The following is a 19951-nucleotide window of genomic DNA, read 5'->3' on the forward strand; positions in this document are numbered from 1 at the left end:
AAGTATGTGGGATCCTTCTGTCTCCATCCCCCTGGTGCTGAAATTACAGAAGCATCACCACGCCCAGCTTTTTATATGGGTGCTAGGGATTTAAACTCTGTATCTCAGGTTTATAAAGCAAGCATTATTTTATGAACTGAACCAGCTCCCTAGCCCATGCATATATGTATACATACAGATAAACATATAATTTACATACATACATACTTACACACACACACATATTTAATCTTATGCAATGTGTTACTTTTTCATTTACAAAAAAAAAAAAAAAAAATCCCCTGCCATTAAGTAGTAAAGAAGTTGAAAATTAGACCTCAGGTTTCTTGGCAGTGAAGATAGTTTTCAATTTATGCTGCTATTTGGGGAAAGAAAAAAAATGAGACTATATATGAATTCTTATATTTTCTTATTTGACTCTAAATGAATTTCTTATACAGAAATAATGTTTAAAATTTTTTATACTTTTTAATTCTGGTGTGTGTGTGTGTGTGTGTGTGTGTGTGTGTGTTAGTGTGTGCACCTTCAGAGTTCAGAGCAGTTGGATCTCCTGGAACTGGAATCACAGGCAACTGTGATCCACCAGACACTGAAGCTGGGGACAGAACTAGGTCCTCTGCAAGAGCAGTAAGCACTCTTAGACACGTAGCCTCTGTCCAGCCCCGCTAGGATGCTCTTTGGCTCCAGTCTCATGAAATCTATCCGCCCTTGGGTTGTCTTAACTATACTAGCTCTTGCAGGGCTCCCTGTTCATTTTACTCCATTTCAAGCCTGCATCCAGGCAGCTAAGTCTTTTGTCAATGTGCATTGGACACGGGCTGCTACCTGCTCCACTCTCCACCATGAACCTCTGCCCACGTGGGACTGGAGAGGATCCCTGTATGATGCCCCAAATTAGCTTTCAGTTCCAGATGTATCTGCTGGGGACAGATGTTACCACGTGGGTACCTCATTTTGAGCTCCCCAGTCTGCCTCTTGTCCTGTTTTAACCCCAATCCTAATGGCTACTTATGGCTATCCATGGTGGTGTTTCCTGTGTCCCAACCTCTCAGGGAAGGGAGCATCCCATGTTGGCTAAGCTGTAACCAGCTCTGAGGTCAACTTTGAACTCAAGACTGAGCTCTTCTACTTGATCCATTCAACCCCTGGGCTGTGGGTTGAGTTTCTCTGAGCTTCAGTTGTTCGATCCATTCAAGGAGTGCCAAGACCATTCATGAGAACTAACTGAGATACTATAATATTGCATGTATAAAACAGACAGAACCCAGAAATAATGCGTTAATCCATGTCGAGGATCCATGTGCTCACTCTGGTCAAGGACTCTGGAGGCTGGAAGACAACCCCAGTGTCATTCCTTAGGAAGTATTTTCCTTGTCTTTTAAGACAAGGTCTTTTACTTGCCTGGAACTTGTCCATCCTGCTGGTTTGGTTGGCCAGTGAGCCCCGACAATCCACAGGTTAGCTTTGCTAACCCCCTCCTAGTCCTGGGATGACAAATGTGTGTCATCATACTGGCTTTGCTCACATGGGTTCTGAGGATTAAAGTCAGGCCCCCGTGCTTTCGAGGCTGGCATTTTACTGACTGAGCCATCTCTCCGTTGTTGTTGAGACAGCATCTTCCTTGACAGCTCAAGCTGGTCTGGAACTTATACAACACTCCTATCTCTGCTTCTTCCTTCAGCTGTGTTCTGTTCTGACCCAAATTTGATTGCAAATCTTGTTTTATATATATTTTTAGGTTGGCCCTAAGTTATAACTGTAGAGATTGGTAGATAGATTGGTGGTGAGTTCTTTTGGGTGGAGGTGTTCGCAAGAGGCATTAGCAGGGGCTGGTAATAGAAGAAGAAATTTCTATGTGTAATCTTGCAAATCCAGTTGAAGAGTCAGGCATTGTGCTGGCCTGTCATACCAGCACCGAGGAGGCTGAAACTGGAAGTGTTGTGAGTTATGGGCCAGCCTTGGCCACATAGTGAGATCATTTACTGATCAGTCAACCAATAAAGAAACAAATCAATTCTGTCTAGGAGGCCGATGGCGGGACCCAGCATAGGATCGTTACTTGAAAGAATGCACATTCCATTTGGAAGAAGTCGGGTAGGATTTGACCACAGTGATGTTTTTATCTAATCACAGGCAATAAATAAAACAAAGGTTCCATGATCCTTTGCCAAAACTTGAAATGCCAGGTTGAGTAGTTTGGAAGGTGAGGAAGCCAAGCCTTTCATGTGACCGTTTCTGTCTTCCCGTGGTCATTCATCACTCTGAAGCAGAAAGCCTGGCAAAGGATCTGAAGGCAAGCAGCCAGGCTCCCCCTGGTCTTGGGCACTCAGGCTTCCTCTTTACTCCTGAGTGAGCTTCCTGCATTAAGAGTCCATTACTGAGATGGGCATTGCTATTTTAAAAATCACTTAAGATTTACTTGATGGGGGAATCTTAAACACACCTAAAGAAGGGATGAATCCTCTTCCAGAGAGACCATAGAGATTCTGCAAAAACCTGATTATATATTAGACAATGAAATGAAATGTATTTATGTTTCTGTGTTGTGGTGGAGATCAGAATCACAGCCTTGTTCATCCAAGGGAAGTGATCTATTATTGAGCTGCATACCAATACAATACTAACTGGGGGATTCTAGGCAAGTTCCTTTCCACTGAGACATGTCCCAGCTCTCCTTTTACCTTCTGTTTTGACAAAGGGTTTCACTAAGTTGCCAAGGCTAGCCTTGAACCCTTTGTAGCCCAAGCTAATGTCAAACTCTTGACTCTGTAATTCAATCTCCTGAGTAACTGGGATGACAGGTCTGCAGCCTATCCCTCTGTCCTTGCTTTGACTTGGTCCAAGTTGTCCTTTGCATTCTTCCTGTGTTGTGTTCCATCAGGTTACTTTCCAGATTAAAAAGCCTCCCATTTCCCCCTATTGTCTGCAGAACAAAGTCTACACACTCTAGACTAGATCTTGTGGTTGACAGAATAACACATTCCCCCGGGCAAAGCTGTGAGCAGTTCCCAGAACCCGTGACTATGTTTTTTTATCCAAAAGAATTACAGCGTTATTCATAAGAGAGAGGAAGAGAGGTCTGAATGGGAGGAGGGTATGGGGTGACAGAAGCAGAGGAGCAGAGTCAGAAGGAGATATTGTCTCTGGTCTGAAAGATAGAAGGAGCCATAGTATTGACTGACTTTTTTTCTGGGAAACTTGAACAAACACCTGTTAACCTTAGATGGGGCCCTGACAGAAGACCACAGACATCACTCTACCTGTTTCCATTTTATTATGTTGCTGTGATAAAGCACCACATGAAAAAAATGTATTTGCTTTACAATTCTAGATTCATCATTGAATGAAGTCAGGTAAGGGACTCAAACAGGAACTTGGAGCAGAAAACATGGAGGAACCGTGATTGGCTCACTGACCCATGCTTTGTTAACTTTCCCGTAAAGCCCAGGATCATCTACCTAGGGAATGGTGCTACCCACAGTAGGCTGAGGCTCCCTGGTATCAATAAAGAATCAACATGCATGGACATGCCTATAGGCCAATCTGATTTGGGTAACCTCTTAATTGAGGCTCCCTTTCTTGGGCTATATCAAGTTGACAGTTGATACAAATTAGGACATTACCAAAATCTGGCTTAGCGAACCTGTAAGTTTATTGAAGGTATTTTCAGAAGGATGGTTGAGGGGTTACCTTTAGCAGCGTGGGTGACTCAAAGGCAGCTGCATCGATGAAATACCTCATGCTAATTACATGGGTGATGGCTCACCAAAGCTACATCCCTGGAGCTTCCTGCACAACATACGGTCAGATCCACCAAAGAGTCTTCTCTCTCTAGAAATTGTTTATTGATTATATATCCTTGGGAAGGCATATTTGAGTCTTGTAAATTCCTAAGCATCCTGACCCTTGTGGGTTTCCTTAGCTTCCAGAATCCTCTAGAAAGGGGTATTTCTATCCAGAGGAAATAGCTGCATAATATGTAGCCAGGGAGTTCAGAAGGCTGAGGGGAGAATCTGGAAAGGTAAGGAAATAGATTGACACCCTAGGACCTCTGGAGGGAGTGTGGCTTTGCTGACACTTTCATCCTGGCCACTTAAGATACGTTTCAGACCTCAAAATAAAGATGTATGAGTTAATGAATTCATTTTTATTTAAGCTGCACTGTATGTTAACATTTTTGTGTGTATGTGTATGGATGTGCATTCACATGTGTGCACATGTGTAGATGTGGTGTGTGTGTGTGTGTGTGTATGTATGTATGTATGTATTTTGAGACAGTGTCTCTCATTGGTCTAGAACTCACCAAGTGGTCTAGCCTGGTTGGTCAGCAAGCCATAGGGCTCTGCCTAGCTCTGACTTGCAAGCACATGCCTGCTACTGTGTCTAGCTTTTTATGTGGTTTCTGGGAGTCAAACCCAGGTTCTCATGCTTGTGAGGCAAGCACTGGATCCTAGAACCACCTCCCCAGCCTGGTTTATGATGATTTGTTATAGTGGCAATAAGAAATTCCTGCAGACTCAAACTGTGACTAACCTTTATGAGGTTCATTTCCTGCCCATATTCCTCATTCTCTAGACTACAACTACCCCCCCACCATGCTGTCTTCACTCCCTTCATCTCTTGAACAATCTGTAGCTCACTCCAGAATCATTGTGTAGCCGTCTCCCCATCTGTTAGGACCCGAAGGCTTCGAAGAATTCCCAGTTCCCCAAACTTTTATTTTTGTCTACCCAAGATGCTATTTCTGTCTATCCGTCTGTCTGTCTCTGCTGCTGTCACTGTCTCTGTCTGTTTCTTTCTGTCTCTGGGCCTGTCTATTTGTCTATCCCTGTCCTGTTTATTTCTCTTTCTCTGAGAGGTTCTCCCTCTGTAAGCCAAGCTACGGCAATTCCCAGCCCCAGCCTCCCAAGTACAGGGATTATAGTCACGAAGGCACCACACAAGGCTCTCTTCCATCTCTGTCTAGTATGACAGGGGCTGTACTGTTCAGCTTGTGTGTCTGTCATCTCTTACACTGTTCCCTGACTTCTGCCAGGGCAATAACTTCATCTTACTCATTTTCATGCCTCATTTCCACTACATGATCACACTCAAGCTCTGTGTAGCAGATGAATGCAAAAAGATCCGACAAAATTAGAAGCGAGAATGTGCATGTGGTAATTGCTATAACAGATATGCAAACACGAGAACATACAGCTGAATGCTAATTAGATTTAATCTTGAAATTGGGTCTAGAGGAAGGTGGCTCAGTGGTTAAGAGTGATTGATGCTCTTCCAGAAGCCTGGAGTTAGGTTCCCAGCATCCATGCTGTATGGTTTTCAACCCTAGTTCCAGGGCATCAAGCTCCCTCTTCTGGCCTCCATGGGCACCTGCACCTGTGTGCACATATACTCACACAGACACACAAATAAACACACAAAAATAAATACAGTAAATATTTAAATCAAGGTGAGCATTTTAATAACTCAAACCCTTCAAGTCTACAGATAAGTAGGGGCTTTCCCAGGGAACTAGCACTTACAAAAAGTTATGAAATCTTACTTTATCCCATGAGTCACATGGGACAATGACAGTGAAGCCCTTCAAATATCCAAGGTCTCAAGAACAAAAAAGGAACTTTGACAAATCAATATACTCTTCTACCAAAAAATAAGATTTTGAGTCCAAAGTTTAATAAAGAATGTATTTCAGACATATTCAAAAATAAAGAAGTTTCTCATATAGAATAGTGTTCATGACCATATTTGTAGGTAGACTACAGGGAAGTCCCCTGACCAGCCATAGTTGAGTAAAGCATCTCTCTTCATATCTGAAGATTCTCAGCATGGTTGGGGCCTGGTGCAGAGGTAGAGCACCTGCCTAGAATCCTTTAGTGAGAAGCTGGGGCGTGGCTCAGATGTAAAGCACCTATCTGACACACCCTAGTGATGGGGCATGTCTGTGGTTCAGTGGGAAACCTCAAAGAAAGGTATAGGTTAATATCCATCACCCACAAAAGACAAAGAAGACACTTAAATTACCCAAGGAATGATGAGATGAGGGATGTGAGAAAGAGAGAGAAGCAAAGTCGACTCCGAGGCTTCTGAGGATGCGTGGAAGGTTATTAGGATACAACTCCATTTGCTAGCTTGCCCAATCAGGCTGTATGCTCAACATTAATACCAAATGTATTTGTAAATATTGATGCTTTGAGAAGACATCCCGTCATAACGAACACATCTAGAATTCCATTTTAAAAACGTATGTGGGGAAACACATATTCACTGCCTCCACAATTTTAAATTTTAATGGCCCACTGATGGTAAATTATGAATGACCAGCATGCCTGCAAGACCATCCCCAGTGTCAGAGACTCCCACAGAGTGGACATAGATCAAAATATTTCCCCGAGTCCCATTCACATCACAAGGAACCACATTTTAACCTTATTATGCGAAATTGATATGGGCTTATCAAAAAGTTTAAATTTAATTAAAAAAATAGTTCCCAAATTTGAGATCTCAGTTGCCTAGCAACCAAGATTCCTGGAAGCAGAGAAAAACTGACACCCCTTGCCTCCCTCACCCTGCGACAGTCTTTTTATGGATCTACGTTAGGAGTAAGGAGAAATAAATAAGTGATGATTAAAGATGGATCCTGTGCTGTGGATAGAGGAATACACCTATAATCCCCACTCTTGGGGGGGCTGACAGAGGAAGGTCAAGAGTTTAAGGTCATCCGAGGTCAGCCTGAGTTGTAAGAGACTCTTTGCAAACAAACAGCAATAAGAAAAATCCCAAACTAATCTGACGTGTATAATCAGCACAACACTGGGTGCCTTTTGGAGGTTGGTAGACCAGTTTGAGCCAGTTCATAATTAATCCTGTGAATGTACAGTTCTTCTCACTGTTCACTATTCTGTGTCAAAGTTCCAAAACCTTTCCAGAATTTCTTCTTCTTCTTCTTTTTTTTTTTTAGTTTAATTTTTGGCTTATCTCAGAGCTATGCTAAAATAGTCAAACAGTAGTTGTCTTTCTTGCTGTGATACAACACGAAGAATCATTTCTCATGTTTTAGATGCTGGTGAAGACGGGGCAAAGGCAGATGTCTTCAATCAGCTGAGGGTTATTTGGGGACCCTACCTAGGAACTTAGGATTGTGGGTTCTTCCTTGTAGCTGTATCCAGTTTTTGGGGGGGTGGGGCGGATTGCAGGGATGATGACCCTGAGTCCTACTTTCAGCATGACAGTCTTTTTTAAAACAAATGATTTTTTTCATTTTCAAAAAAATTATGTGTGGGTGTAGATATATATGACTGTGTGTCTGTGTATATGTATAGGAGCATATAAGTGTAGTACCAGCAGATGCCAGAAGAGGGCGTTAGATTCCCTAGTGCTGGAGTTATATAGGCATTTAGTTAAGTGTAAACAGTATGGCTACTGGGAATCAAACTCCTCTGGAAAAGCAGCCAGTGTTTTAGCTGGGTTTGTTTTTCAGTACCCATATGGCACTTTCAACTATCTGTAACCCCGTTCTAGAGGATCTGATGTATAAATATGCATGCAGGCAGGTGTACATAAAATAAATAATAATAAAATGAAACGAAAATGAATTGCCGAGCCATTTCTTCAGCCTTCTGCCTGGCATTCTTGGGAGCCTGGATGAGTTACCTTCAAATGCTCAGTAACATTTTTTTCTCTTTCTTATTTCTTTAGTGCATTTGTACAAAACAATAAGTTTCTTTTAGATGTTTTGATATGTGTATATCATATTTCAACATGCTCGCCCTCCATTACCATCCCCTTGTGCCTCTTCACAATTACTTGTTTCTTTCCTCTTTGTAAACAATTCCCTTCTGTTTTCAACACACACACACACACACACACACACACACACACACACAGGAACATACACATGCACACACACAAATGCGTGAATGCACACCCACACAAGCACATACACACACACACACACAACCTCATGCACATGCACACCCACACACACCCACACATGCACACACTCACCTGTACCCACACACCCACATATACCAACACACACACGTGCACACACATACTAATTCATATACATGTTGTGATGGTTTGAATGAAAATGGCTCCCATTGGTTCATATATTTGTTCCTAGTTGATGAACGATTAGGAGGTATGTCCTTGTTGGAAGGTAGGCTTTGAAATTCCCAAAGCCCATACTAGGTCCAGCATCTCTCTCTCTCTCTCTCTCTCTCTCTCTCTCTCTCTCTGTGTGTGTGTGTGTGTCTGTCTCTCTCCCCCTCTGTCTCTCCCTCTCCCTTTCTCCCTCCCTGTCCCCCTCTCCCTCTTCCTCTCCCATTTATGCTTGTGAATCAGTGTGTAAAGCTCTCAGCTCCATGCCTGTCTGCTTCCTGTCATGATCATGGACTAACCCTCTGAAACTGTAAGCAAAATCCCAATTAAATGGTTTCCCTTATAAGAGTTGCCACAGTCATGGTGTCTCCTCAGAGCTATTGAACAGTAACTAAACCACAAGTATACACATATGATAATTCTAGATTAGGCATACGAGAGGAAATACTGTATTTGTCCGAGTCTGGGTTACTTTGTTTAGCATGATCTTCATTTTCATTCATTTTCTTGGAAATGACATATTTTTATCCTTTGAATAGTACTGTAGTGTGTGTGTGTGTGTGCATGTACATATGCATGCATGTGTATGTGCATATGCATGCATCTATGTGGATGTGCATATGCATTCTTGTGTGTGCATGTACATGCATGCATGTGTGTGCGCATCTGTATCTGTGAGAGTGCATGGATACATCCATCTTCTGTGTCTTTATCCATTCACCTATTGATCAATAGTCAGGCTAGCTGGGCTGCTGTGAACAGTAAACAAAGATGGCTCTGGTATGCTGACTCAGTTTCCCTTTTAATTCCCAAAAGAGGTATTAGAACTTCATCTGTTTGATTTTGTTTTGCAACTGCTCCCAGCTACTGTGCTGCTCACTGGGTTTAGTGGCCATTTTTTGTGATGGTTATTAAAAGAATCTGGCACTCTTTTTAAAATATAATAATGTATTAATTCTTTGAGAATTTCATGCATGTATACAATGTCTTCTCATTGTATTCATCCCATTCTCCTTCCCCTAACTCTCCACCTCCCTATCTCATCTCAACTTCCTGTCTTCTTTTTCTTCTTAAAGTAACCACCTGAATCCAATTAGTTCTTTCAATATATAAGTGGATATAGGGGCCACCAAATGGGGTAGGTTGACCTACCAGAGCCACACTCTTAAAGAAATCCAACTCTCACCCTGCCTCAGAAGCCATCATCTGGCTCAGCTAGGGTTTCCTCTCAAAGCATCCATGCTGGAATGTTAACTGGCTTCATCCTGAGCAGGTCTTGTGCAGCCAACCACAGGTGCTGTGAGCTTACGAACTCAGTCATCTTGTAGAGGTCTTGGCTTACCTGGCTACTCCTCAACCTCTGTCTCTTGCAGTCTTTCTCATCATTCTGATTCCTCTTCAGGGATGATCTCTGATCTCTCTCTCTCTCTCTCTCTCTCTCTCTCTCTCTCTCTCTCTCTTTCTCTGTGTGTGAGTGTGTGTGTGTCTGTCTGTCTGTGTGTGTGTCCATGTGCACATGTGCTAATATGTGAGTGATATAGATGTCCCACTTATGGGCAAGCATTCCAGAGCATTGAGATTTTGCACTTTTACCACTGGCGAATGTCTGCTTCCACTGCTACCCATTGTCCAAAGAAGCTCCGATGAAGCCTGAGAGGCACAATGAGTTAGTTATTGGTACCTGTGTATCTTAGGGGCCAGTTTGATACTGTGGCAATGGTTTCTTCATTAACATCAGAGTCAGCAAGTACCTAAGTACGCAAGAGATGGTAGGGCTGACAGTGAGACAAATCAATAGATGAAGGGTGAGTGAGGTGGGATCACACCCAGAGTCTCAGTCCTTGAGGCTCAGACAGAAGGATCATGAGTTTGAGGCCAATCTTTAAAGACCTTTTCATAAGAAAGAGAACCAGGGCTGGAGAGACCAGCTGCTCTTGCTGAGGATCCAGGTTCTGTTCCCAGCACCTACACAGAGACTACCAACTGTCTGTAACTCCAACTCCAGAGGATTAGACTCTCTCTTCTGTCCTCCTCAGGCACTGCATATATATGATGTGCAAACATACAGCCAGGCAGAATATTCATACACATAAAAACAAAGACAAACATGTCAGTAGAAAGCAAAATTATCTATCTATCTATCTATCTATCTATCTATCTATCTATCTATCTGTTATCTATCTGTCTATCTCTATTTATCTGTATATGTATATATTTGTAGGGAGAGAGTGATAAAATCTAGATATCATTGTCTGTATCCTTGAAGAATTCGTCATAGATGGGATATGTAAAACTAACCACAAAGAAAGTGGCCAATGATTTGAGGATTGGTAGTGTGTGCTAACAGTTTACAACAAATATAACAATAAACTCAAGTCATCCTGGGAAGGCATCAGAACACACACATACTCTCTCTCTTACTTTCCTAAAGCTATACTCTATAAATTGGGTTTTGAAAATGTATTGGAAAAGACAGATGGCGAAGTGTCTAGCTTTGTGAAAACATTATAAATAAAATATTTCTTGTAATCCTTGGAATTTTATTTGGTGCATTTTAATAGCTCTATATTTTAAAACCCAGAGCTGTAGATCCAGAACAAAATGTAATTTTACTATGGAGGCTAAACGTAAATATGAACCCATGTAATTTCCTGAAGCTTGAATAACTTTAAAAAAAAAAAATTACCCAGTCTGCTTCACAAATCATCAACTTTTCCTGCCCTGCCCTGGAGATTATTGACTTTCATGGCTTTATTTCTGAATGTTTCCTTGAAAAACCTTCTCCCCACTTGTGGTCTAAGTTATTTTTTGTTCATAGAAAAAAAAAGTGTCCATTGAAAAACATGTAAGCCAAACATAATGTAGGAAGAAATTATGCTGCAGAGGTGTCTTGCAGTTTTAATGACTTCAAGGAGAGGGGAGATCGAGATAGCTCAATAGTTTGGAGCACATACTGGTTTTGCAGAGGGCTCAGGTTTTGTTTCCAGCACCCGCAGGGCAGGTCATAGTGGTCTATAACTCCAGCTCCAAGGGATCCGACGCCCTCTTCTGTACTTTGTGGGTACTGCACTCATACACACACTCACGTATTAGACATACAGACACACAGAATGAAAAATCTTAAACTCAGCCAACTGTGGGCTGAGGACATAGCTCAGGGGTGGAACATTTGCATAGCATATGCAAGGCCCAGGCTTCTATCTTCAACACTGTAAATTTAAAAACAAACAAACAAAATCAATCCTTCCAACACACAGAGAAACTTTGAACTATTATATTTCATCATGAAATCAGATTTAAAAAAAAAAAAAAAACAGTGTAGGAGTATTTGACATGGGTTGAAAGCCTAGTGCAGTGGCTTCTGCCTCTGATACCTACACTTGCAAATGTGAGGCAGCACGGTACCTCAAGTTAGAGGCCAGCTACATACATTTTTATGTATGTAGCTGTCTTTAAAAAGAAAACGTGGAGGAGATAAAAAAAACAAAAACAAACAAACAAAAAAGATAAAGCAACAACAACAAACCCCATATGGTACCCTGACAGTAATTCCTTAAGCTCACAGTGACTGTATCAGAATGCTGAGAACCCTTAGGAAGGACTGAGGGGTTAGCTTGGTTAGGAGCACGCTCATTCAGTATGCTTGATGTTCTTGGTTCCATGCTCAGACTCACGTAAACTGGGCATCGTCATGTACACTATGGTGGTCCCAACACTGGGGCAGTGGAGGCAGGAGGATCAGAAGTTGAAGGTTGTTCTTGGTTACAGAGTGGGTTTGGAAGGAAGATTGCACTATGTGAAGACCCTATTTAAATAGATAGATAGACAGACAGACAGACAGACAGATAAATAAGAACATTTTGTAATTTTTCATTTTTTCCCTCATAATCTCATCTTTGGTATCCTGCCCTGACCATGTCTGCATAGTTTGGGATGATCAGTTGTCACAATGCCCTTGACATGACTGTGACATTTCACAATTATTTCATGAATTCTTACACATCCAGCCAACCACCTTAACCCAAACTAATTAATTGGCTAGCCATCCAATGGACTCTGTGGACAATTTCCTCCCAACACTTGTCTTTAAGATAAGAGAAAGCACCCCAGAGAGACCCAGTGTCTTCAGATTCACAGAGCACAGGAACAGCAGGGTCAAACTGAAAGGCTCATGTATTGATTTCTAGTGTGTTTGCAGTTCTCTTCTCTACTTATTGCACAGCTAGCAGATTAGCCACAGCTACTTGCTTGATGCATATGGGCTTTTGTTGCTGGCTCTGTGGAGAGAGAGAGAGAGAGAGAGAGAGAGAGAGAGAGAGAGAGAGAGAGAGAGAGAGTTATGACATGTTTATGTTTGTCTGGTGTGCATACATATGCGTGTGGCGTGTGTGTATGTGTTTCGTAGTGTGGTGTGTGTATGTAAGTGTGTAGTATATGTATGCATGTGTGTTATGGTATATGTGTGTATGATATGGTGTGTGTGTGTGTGGTATGGGTATATATATATATACACACACTGTGGTGTGTGTATGTAGTGTGTGTGTGCTGTAAGTGGTGTATGTATGTGTGTTGTAGTATGTATGTACATGGTGTGGTGTGTGTGGTATGGATATGTATGTGTGTTATGGTATGTGTGTTGTGGTATGTGTGGTGTGTGTGTGTGTTTGTGTGTATGTTGTGGTATGTATGTGTGTGTATATGTATGTGTGTTGTGGTATGTATGTGTTGTGGCATGTGTGGTGTGTGGTATGTGTGTATGGTGTATGTGCATGTGTTAGGGCAGGTATATATGTATGTGTGTGTGTGTGTGCATGCACACAGGTGTTTTCTTCAATTGCTCTACACTTTCCTTTTTGAAACAGAGTCCCTACCTGAACCTGTAGCTCACAGACTCAGTCAGACTGGCAAGACAGTGGATTCCAGCCACCCTCTTGTTTTCCTCTCACACTACCACGCTGAGCTTTTTACCTGGGTTCAGGGCATTGAACCTAGGCCTTATGCTTACATAGCAAGCGTTTACCAAGTTAGCCATCTCCACAGCTCCGTATTATTTTGAAAAAAGGTCTCATTGTATAGTCTTGGCTAGTTTTGAACTTGCCATCTTCCTATGTTTGAGAACAGCTTGGTTACATCCATCTCAGATAACCATACATTACATAGACTTCTCTTAGATCTCTCCCCCAACCCCTCAACCCATCAGTAAGTGCTGGGCATCCTTATTTTTGTCTCTCCTACCTTCTTCTGTTCTTAACTATTTCACTTTCACGTTGGTATTTTTCTTTCAAGACAGGGTTTCTCTGTGTAGCCTTGGCTATCTGGAACTTACTCTGTAGGCCAGGCTGGCCTCGAACTCAGAGATCCACTAAGTGTTGGGATTAAAGGTGTGCACCATCTCCACCTGGCCTCATGGTGATATTTTTATGCTAGCGGCTGCCAACTAGGAACCAGATCTCTTCTTAGCTTACAAAGAATACGTAAAGGTTCTCGTTGGAAAGGCGAGTCTGCTGGTAAAAAGGTGATTGCAGCCAAGTCTGATGACCCAACTTTGATCCCCAGGACCCAACATGGTGGAAGGAGAAAACTGACTCCCAAAAGTTGTCCTGTAACCTCCATACATACACAGGCACATACAAATCTATTGATTAAATACAACTTTTACAAGAATATTTATATCTGTATCCAGGAGGCTGAGGAAGAGGCCTTTAACTTTGAGACCAATCTGGGCTACTTGAGATCCTGTCTGAAAGGTTTTAAAATGAAATACTTGGTACATTTACAATTCAGATTCTACCATCTCTGTGTCTTGCCTTTCCTGTTTTCTAGGACATTTAAACAGGAAGAGAAGGGTTTTGGTTTTTGTTTGGTTGGTTTCTGTATTTTATTTTATTGGATATTTTATTTACATTTCAGATGTTATGACCTTTCCCCATTCCCCCCGGCCCCCCGCCCAGAAACCCCCTACCCATCCCCCTCTTCCTGCTTCTATGAGGATGTGCCCCCACCCACCCACCCACTCCCACCTCCCCACCCTTGAATTCCCCCACACTGGGGCATGGAGCCTTCACAGGACCAAGGATCTCCTCTCCCACCTATGGCCAACAAGGCCATCCTCCCCTACATATACAGCTGGAGCCATGGGTCCCTCCCTATGTGCTCCCAGGCTGGTGGTTTAGACCCTGGAAGCTCTGGTTGGTTGGTATTGTTGCTCTCCCCATGGGGCTGTAAATCCTTTCAGCTCCTTCAGTCTTCTCTCTAACTCCTCCATTGTTTTGTTTTGGGTTGGTTTGTTTTTTTCTGGTAGTACTGAGGATTGAACCTAGGACTTTGAGTATGTTAGGCCAGTTCTATGACTGAGCCACTCCAATCCTGCTTTAATGAGGAATGCATTTGACAGGGAATAATAGAACAGTAGTTTACATTATAACAGAAGTTATTGTTCAGGTAGCAAGAAATCAGATTTTGGACAGATAATGATGCTCACAGCCATATAACAATGTCTTCTGAGTCTTTCCGGATCTTTCCAGCCTTCTACCTCCCCTCAGGTAGCTGATGGCTTTTGTCACTGTCTTCTGTTGTTTTGTGGTTACAGGATAGCTGTCTTGGTCTAGCTATCACTCCACAATCTTAGGTTTCAATGACAACCAAGAGAAAAAAAAGTCTGAGACCCTTTGAGAAAGGAAGTTTTTTTTTTCCTGGTGTTTTTATTCATCAAGAATGAAACACATTGCTAGAGCTGTCTGTAAGTAAGGCTGGCCAAGTAAGCTGCTTCTTGTTGTTGTTGTTGCTTTTATTTGAGGTTGGTTCTCACCATAGTCTAACCTCGAGTTCACAATTTTGCCTCTGCCTTCTAAGTGTTAGAATTGCAGGTATGTCTCCTCATGCCAGGTTAACACTTTCCATTTTAAAGAGATCATGTTACATAGCCCAGGCAGGCCTGATATTTACTATATACCCCAGGATGAGCTCAGACTCAAGAATCCTCCTACCTCCACATCCCAAGTGCTGGGATAACAGGCATGCTTCATGCCCTGGTCCTAACTGTGCTTTTCATTCTTGAATCTCTTCTATTCTTTTTTTCATACTCTAAAAGAGTTCTAGAAATTGCCACATTATATAACTTAAACTTACCAGACCTTATAGCCCCCCCATCATGTATAAAAATAAAGCATTCTTTCATGATTGTAAGCACATCAATATCCCCTCTCCCTCATGGCTCCATCTTCAGACCTCAGAGAGGAGTGGCCATTTTGCCATGCTACGCTCTCTTGCGAATTCCTCAGGAGTAGAACCTTGTTGTTACCGATCTCCCCATTCTATTATGTAATGCAGGCTGGCAGTATGCGTGAGTGTCATCTGTACCAGTTAGGGTTGGATGCCCAGCCTAGCTCAGGCCTTTGCCATTTCCCTGTCTTCCCTTAAAAATCATGAAAGGACTTCGCATGTCTTCCTTTCTTCCTATGCATCCCTAATGCCACAATTGATGATGCTCTTGTCAAACTGATGGTCATACTCTTCCTGGACATCTGCCTGTATCTCCTCTCATCAAGTCTTATTTACACACACCACACACACACACACACACACACACACACACACACACACACACACAGAGAGAGAGAGAGAGAGAGAGAGAGACAGACAGACAGACAGACAGACAGACACACACGTCCACTTTTTAAAAATGTCCATTGACAGAAACTAGGCATTGCCCATCAAATCACCCATGTGCTTGGTTGTAGTGCATAGAATCCCCAGCATAGAACACCTGGATGCAAGGGGCGAGATGATTCAGTGGGAAATGACACTTCGGGGTCCCCATCCCACCTCTGCAATATGCCACGTGTTTTTTTTTCTCTTTCCACTCTTCCATGAACTGTGACAGCTTCTTACTTTGCTCGACTGCATCCTCCATGCAAAGTACATCTTCACTGAGATGGCACTTCCTCTGGGACCTGGCCCAGCTCTTTTTTCTCTCTAGATGCTACTGGAAGCCTCTTGAGTATCTTCCAGAGCAGCCTAGACATCTCTCTCTTAGATGTTGTCTGAGCTTCCTTCCTGACAAGAGCATCTTAAAGATGGAAAGGTTTGTTTGGGGTCACAGTTCAGGGCAGTCCTAGCCGGGAAGTCAAGGCAGCTGGATCATGGGGCATCTGATTGCATTGTAGTCACAGGAAGCAGAGGATGAGATTGTGTTACATTGTATTCAAAGGAGGCAGAGGATGAGATGCATGTTACATTGTATTCAAAGGAGACAGAGGATGAGATGTATGTTACATTGTATTTAGAGGAGACAGAAGATGAGATGTGTGTTACATTGTATTCAAAGGAGACAGAGGATGAGGTACATGTTACATTGTATTCAAAAGAGGCAGGGGATGAGATGCAGGTTACATTGTATTTGGAGAAGACAGAGGATAAGATGTATTCTGGTGTTCAGCTATCTTTCTCAGCTTCTTAGTCTGGGATCCCAGCCAGGTATTGGAAGACCTGACATTGGTTAGGTCTTCCCACCACAATTACTGTAATCAAGGCAAATCCCCCACGAGTATGGAAAAAGACCCTTCTCTCATATGATTCTAGATCTGCTAAGGGGACAGTTGACATTAGCGATGTCAGGTGATATCATATCAATTGTGCATGCTCCAATGTTTCATGATATTTATTGCCGATTCATTACTTAAAGTGCACAATTCAAGCCAGGTGTGGAGACACAGACCTAGCTATTCGGAAGACTGTGGCAGAAGGAGGGGGTTGTCTTAGTTAAGGGTTCTATTGCTGTCAAGAGAGACCATTAGATCAACTCTTATAAAGGACAACATTTAATTGGGGCTGGCTTCCAGGTTCAGAGGTTTAGTCCATTATCACGGTGAGAAGCATGATGCACGCAGGCAGACATGGTCCTGGAGAAGGAGTTGAGAGTTCTACATCTTGAGCCACAGGAGATTGTCACACTGGCCATATTTGAGCTTATTAGACCTCAAAGCCCACTTCTACAGTGACACACTTCCTCCAACAAGGCCACACCTACTTCAACAAGACCATACCTCCTAATAGTGCCACTCGCTGTAGGCCAAGCATTCACACACCTGAGTCTAGTCCTATTCAAATCACCACTGGGATCTCGAGGTTCTAGATGTTTCTGGGCTACAGAGTGAGCTCAGAAGCAGCCTGGGCAACTCAGAGACACCCCATCTCAAAATTAAAAATAAAAAAGGGGGCTGGGGAAGGAGCTCAGAGGTGAAGCACCTACCTAGAACCAGTGGTTGAGGACCTGGGGCAAGGCTTTGTGGTGGAGCTCTCACCTGGAATCCCCCAGTGAGGGACTGAGTGGGGTAGTGTTGCTTGCCTAGCATGGGTAAGCTTGCCGGAGTTCTACTCCCAGTACCACAAAAAGAAATAGATAAATAAATAAATAAATAAGAAAGATAATGATAAATGAGGAGACAAATAGACAACCCATTCACTGTTAAAATATTCATGGACTTGGACAATCACTGCCACAGTTTATCTGAGAACGTGTCCATCACTTCCTACTCCTACCTGTGCTACAAACACCCACTGAAGTTCTTTGCATTTCCTTTCAATACCTCCAGCCATACACAGATAGCACCTCACCTTCAGTCTCTGTGCATGGACCTAGTTTGGACACTTTATATAACGGGAACTGAGATGTGTGGTCCTGCCCTGTGTTGGTTCTGTCTCTTCTGTATCCCCAGCCGGCCGCTGCAGAGAACCCAGCATGTGTTGGGTTTAAAAATCAAATATTTGTGGAACTACTTTCTGATTGGATAGGGGTAAATTTAGAACTCCAGACGTCATTGTGTGTGTGTGTGTGTATATATATATATATATATATACACACACACATATATATATATATGCACACAGTATCTGCATATGTAAATGATATATATGCATATGGTATATATGTATATGTTTACACACAGATATATGAATTTTATGCCTGTTTGCTGATGTTTTCATTACTGTTTATTGGTGTGTGTGTGTGTGCCTGCACGTGTGTGTCCATGTGTTCATGTGCACATGCATATGCTCATGAAGCCAGAGTACAACCTCAGGTGTCATTCCTCATGGGCTGTCCACCCTGATTTTTGAGCCAAGGTCTCTCACTGGCTTGGAACTTACTAATTAGACTAGCTAGCCAGCAAGTCATAGGGATTCTCCCATCTCTCTCCCAGGTGTTGACATTATAGACACATGCTGCCTGGCTTTTTGAAGAAGAATGCTGGGCATGTAATTCAGGTCTTTATGTGTATGTGTTCACTACATTGCTGATGGAGCTGTCTCCACAGCCTGGTAAAAGAACATTCAGAACCCCACAGCCTGGGCTCACCCAGACCCATTACTAGATGCCAAGTAGAGTACTCTGAAGCATCCTTCAAGTGGCAGCAGCAACAGCAGCAGCAGCAGCAGCAGCACCGACCACTGTGATGACATTCAATGATGATAGGCAGCAAGCCAAAGTACCATAGAGACCTCTCTGTGCCAAGACAGCCTGTGTCTGACAGTATTCCAGAAACCTAGTTATAGACGGCACACGGACAATTCTGGATCAAGTTCCAGCCACCACCACCTCAGAGGTACCTTGAGGGCAGAGCAATGTAGGAACAGCAGCCATATTTCCTGGATAAAAATCCAGCACTTAGGTGTTGTGTCTCCGTAGCAATGGTCATTGCAGCCTGGACTTTCATAGCCCAGCAGTGTTAGAGATGGATTGTAAAACACTCTTCTTATAGACTTTGGAGTCAGAGTCTGTACCCCAAAAGGCAAGTTTGGGCTATATTCTTAATAAGGCAATTAAAGTAGCCAAATTTATACTAAAAAGTAAATGGAGGTGATTTGTTTAATAAGTCCTTAATGGGAAGAAAGGCAAAGAGATCCGTGACCTCTCCACTCCTTCCCAAGTTTATCTTGAAGGTCCTGATGTAAGAGGGCTTTCCTCTGACTGGCCCATTTTCCTTCTCCCAGTATGAGATTTGTGGGGGAAATTCCCATGTCTTTTGGGGTTCACTGTTCAAATAGTGCAAAAGTCAGACTTGGAGGACACAGTGTCTCTTTACATTGTGGCCAGGTTGGTCACGCCCCTTGGAATGGAGTTCTGGACTTGTGAACAAGAAGAGATGGGCTTACTGCTTATCAGTTGAGATTGGTTTACGGAGAAAGTGATTCAATTCTTGCAAGGGGCGAGTTTTTATCTTGCTGTGCTGGGTGCCTGGTTTATACTAGGCTGTGGAGAGATAACACTTCAGACAACAAGAAGACAGCCGCTTAGTTTATTTGTCCAGTAGTTCTGGAACAGTTAAGGGACAAATGAATCCTTATTTGGAGTTCTTTATTCTCTGTATACCTTTCTCCTAACACAAGGAGACCTTAGATAACCTTCTCCAGCTTGGAAAGACCTGACTAAGTTTCCATTGGGCTAACACCCTCCTAGCCCAATGAACATTTCTCATTATAGTTAGAATGTAATGGCAGACGAAGAAAGGTTCCAGTTCTGTGTGGGTCCCTTTTTGTCCTTTTGGCTAGATGGAGGGTGTTGAGGCTAAAGGACTATGGTTTTATTGGGGGGCACTTATTAGGTCAAAGGTCATATGTGTTGACTTCTAGAGTCCATAAATCTCTTTAAAGTAGAATCTTTACAAAATATTATCTATGTATCTATATATCTATCTATGTGTCTATGTATCTATCAATGTATGTATGTATGTATGTATGTATGTATGTATGTATCTGTCTAGTTGTGTGTCTCTGTCTGTCTCTGTCTCTGTGTGTGTGTGTGTGTGTGTGTGTGTGTGTGTGTGTGTGAGTGTGCACATCATAGGGCACATGT

General features: G+C 42.7%; 1 protein-coding gene across 9 annotated transcripts in view; it reads left to right on the plus strand.

The window, feature by feature from the left end:
• Caln1 (calneuron 1) overlaps window positions 1–19951 on the plus strand; it is a 474231-nt gene that overhangs the window by 183287 nt on the left and 270993 nt on the right. The gene's annotated exons all lie outside the window — the stretch shown is intronic.

Source organism: Arvicanthis niloticus, chromosome 24, assembly GCF_011762505.2.
Source record: "Arvicanthis niloticus isolate mArvNil1 chromosome 24, mArvNil1.pat.X, whole genome shotgun sequence".
NCBI lineage: Eukaryota > Metazoa > Chordata > Mammalia > Rodentia > Muridae > Arvicanthis > Arvicanthis niloticus.